The sequence below is a fragment of the Atta colombica genome, unplaced genomic scaffold, assembly GCF_001594045.1.
Source record: "Atta colombica isolate Treedump-2 unplaced genomic scaffold, Acol1.0 scaffold288, whole genome shotgun sequence".
Classification (NCBI taxonomy): domain Eukaryota; kingdom Metazoa; phylum Arthropoda; class Insecta; order Hymenoptera; family Formicidae; genus Atta; species Atta colombica.
In genome coordinates this window covers 1,223-4,825 of record NW_017259390.1, presented here as the reverse complement: position 1 = coordinate 4,825, position 3,603 = coordinate 1,223, and the positions used below count along the sequence as shown (strand labels likewise).

The 3,603-nt window shown below is 31.0% G+C and overlaps 1 protein-coding gene across 1 annotated transcript in view; it reads right to left on the bottom strand.

Annotated features, from left to right (window-relative positions):
* The window catches only part of LOC108689957 (oxygen-dependent coproporphyrinogen-III oxidase), a 3,052-nt gene extending 2,601 nt beyond the window's left edge, over nt 1–451 (bottom strand). The window contains exon 1 of the mRNA XM_018196958.1: nt 368–451. The gene's annotated coding sequence lies outside the window, so the exon portion shown is untranslated. The remainder of the gene's footprint in view (nt 1–367) is intronic.
* Between the last annotated feature and the right edge of the window lie 3,152 nt (nt 452–3,603).

Here is a 3,603-nt window from a genome sequence, read left to right as displayed (position 1 = left end):
ATATATAGAGCTAGTTTAAGAATGTTCTAGAATCAGTAAAATAAAATTATTATAACTTTGCTGAGTTAAATATTACTGTCGAAATCTTTATTCCAAACACTATAGCTTACCATTTTAATTCATGACATTGACTAAAAATAAGTAAAAGATAAAAAATACTATACAATATTTTCAAAATATATATTGATACAGGTAAGAAACATAGGAGTAACACACGATTATTTCAGCTATGTTTAATATTTAAAAAAACAAGGATATAATATGTGTTACACTATCATCTGTGTCTCTTATTGGAAAACATCTATATTATCTTCTCTTAAACCAAATTTATAATGTTTTTATTTTCCAATAATTTTAAGATACTCACGGTAAAGTTTATGAATCAGCTGTTTATGAAACCAGAGAGATTAGGTTAGGTTTCTCTCTGCCATCGATATAATTTCGTAAGTTCATTTTCCAATACCGCATATATTACATAAAAAAATCTAATGTCGTTTTCACTTCATACATAAGTGAGCGTAATGATTATGCAGCATATTTAATACCTAACAATAAAATAAAACTCAATGGAGTTGTACTGATTAATATTTTGATTTATAAAATTTTACTAAAGAACTTTAAATAATAAGTATATTTCTATACTTGCGCGGTGTTTGTAAATGTGTGTATGATTCACATTTATAATTATTATTTTATAAGTTCAATTATTCTTTCATATAATTTTTTCGATAGCCTTCATTTATTTATTCTAATTGGTTTTTAATTTTTGGGAAGAATATAATTTCTAGCCCGTGTTCAAAACACTCTTTTATGTTTGAAATTCTATAGTACACGTAACGCGAATATTATGTACTAAATACACACTGACATTGTAAAAGCGCTTGCCGAATATGTACAGATTTCTTTATCCTCAAAACGCACGGTCACAAATTCCGAAAAAGACTGAAGTTTTTTGAGCGTAACGTTTATATACCACTTTTGAAAGCTAACGCGAGCCAATAAACATCCACAGCGAAGCATTCATCGCGCTCATTGGCTGGCATGCGAGTGGTGGGGTTCGCAGTTTGAGCATATAAATAGTGCGTAATTTGCAATTTCACGCTTTTGCATTCGAGCAGAGGACGGGGATATGTCCTGTCATTTTAACGTTGAAAAAGTTCGCACTGTTCGCAATCCTGTCTTCGAATCGATTGACTTTTTCTCCACATTCTAATCTCTGCTGAATATAAAACGACAGAATCTCTTAGAATATAAACGACGAGAAACGGCACGAAAGAATCATTCATCGTTGGATTTCTTTATTAAGGTAATCAATAATTAACTTTGCCTTTACTTCTCGTAACTTCTCGTAAATATCGCCTATATTGCAAAGTTTAGTATAGTACTAGCACACTGATTATTCAGTCGAAAATATGTGGCGTCGTGTCGTTGCGTCTCGCGTCGCTTTCTACGCGTGAAGTTAACCGCGGAAAACGACGCCATTTCCCCATTTCGATCGCATTCACATTTCATTCGCGAAATGTGGCGGATAGGAGATGACACGGACTGGCTATCAGATAAGTGAAAACGCGCGATCAAGTGTAGTAATTAAAATCTATATAATATACCTGAATGTATAATACTTGAATATATATTTTCATACGCGATATTTAACTACCGGGTAACTATAGATTCACAATAATCGCATATTAATATTCCTTTCGAAGGCGTATTTCGTAAAATTTGTTTGCCGAAAGTCGTATCGCTTAAATAATTGGCAATGAGATTTTCGAATATCTGCAATACGGAAATAATAATTATAAAAGAAGAGCGTATATTATATCTTTGCTCTTTATGATTGTTATTTCCACATTTCGAGCATCAGATATATTTTGAAATACGGAAAATTCATGAACGCGACGCCGAGAATGAGAAGTGCAGCGTCGCCTTTGGCACGTGAAGTTAACCGCGTTAAAAACGAAACTTTCGCCTTTTTAATCTTAATTACAACTACGATTTACACATTTCGATCTGTAAATGAAGCGCAAATATAATTAAGAGAAATATAATTAAGATGAAATTGGTATCAATCAAATGATAATTGACACCTATATTAAATCTATATTTGTCGTTTATTGCAACACTTATTTCGCGCAATCATAGATTCAATATTCACTAAGAAAAAGACGCGCATTGCCGTGTCGCTTTTGGCGTGTGAAACTGATAACGCGAGAGATAAAATCACTTCGACATATTAATTACATTGTTTTATTTGCAGAATGCAACGAATACGAGATGGTTGGCTCCAAATGAATGCTGTTGCGACTTATTGAATTGATAATCAAATTTATATTAATTTTATATTTAATTATTAAAATGTCTAATAATTTTTTGTGTAATATAATTTCGGCATTAGTACGCGAATAATTCGTTCGAGCACGAATTATATTTTACAATATTTGCAGCCGAATAGTATATATGTCGCGTATAAAATCAACTGTGCAGAAATCTTTCGCCATCTTAGATGCATTCCAATGTCTAAGTTTTATTTGTAAAGTATCGCGAGTATCGAACATGATAATTCCTGCGTCCTTATTTTTCTGCTGTTGTTTGAACTATGCATCACGTTTAATTAATATCAACTATACGAACAAAATATGATATGATCGCATAATATTTAGGGTGCGTTCTGCTTTCACGCTCACATGATGTAAACATTAGTTCATCCTTGTTTATCAAATATCAAACAAGGATAAATGATATTTGCAAGCACTATAAGCACAAAACAGAACGCACTCTTAGCAATTATTTGCAACTGCACTTAATTTTAATAAACTGTTTGCACTTAATTTTAATAAACTATTTGTTTCAACTGATAGATACTGTCACAAATCAAACAATGGGAAGAGAAGAGAGATGAAAAGCAGGCTTGACAATTTTGTGAGAAGGAGGAGGCTCAGGAAAAGTAATGCATCACTTTGCGGTAAACAAACTTACTTGCACCAAAAATTAGTCATTTCTTCCTATTAGATTGTTATTTCAATAATTAAAAATAATAATTAAAAAAAAAGAATTAATCTAAAACAAACAGAAATTTATTCTCATAAAGACCATTTTGAAAAAAAGTATAATTATTTTAATGGATATATAATTAAAAAAACTATTGAAAAATTCAATATGTAATAAAAATTAGTTTTTTAATTATTGATTATTATGGACGATATTTTAATTTGTATCTTGTATTTGTATGACAGAATCACATCATGTAACTACATAATTGATAACTCCATCGCATCAATCGGTCTTTCTTCTTTTATTGGTACGCATTTACCTCGGCCGCAATCAAGCCATTAGCTAGTTAGTGAAGGTGCAGTAAAATATAATAGAGACTTTGCACGACTTTGTACTGAGAGATCGGGACATCGGTCGGTGAGTGACAAAGATTTTATCAGGTAACGAATCTGTATAAAATGTACAGCTTTATCATTATATTAGAAATGAATATAACGCTTTATAGACCCATTACTTTAAAATGGATTAGCTACAAACAATTATGATACATATTTAATTTTGGATTTGTTTATCATTATTTATTAATTTGATCACCGTTTTGATATGCTATTA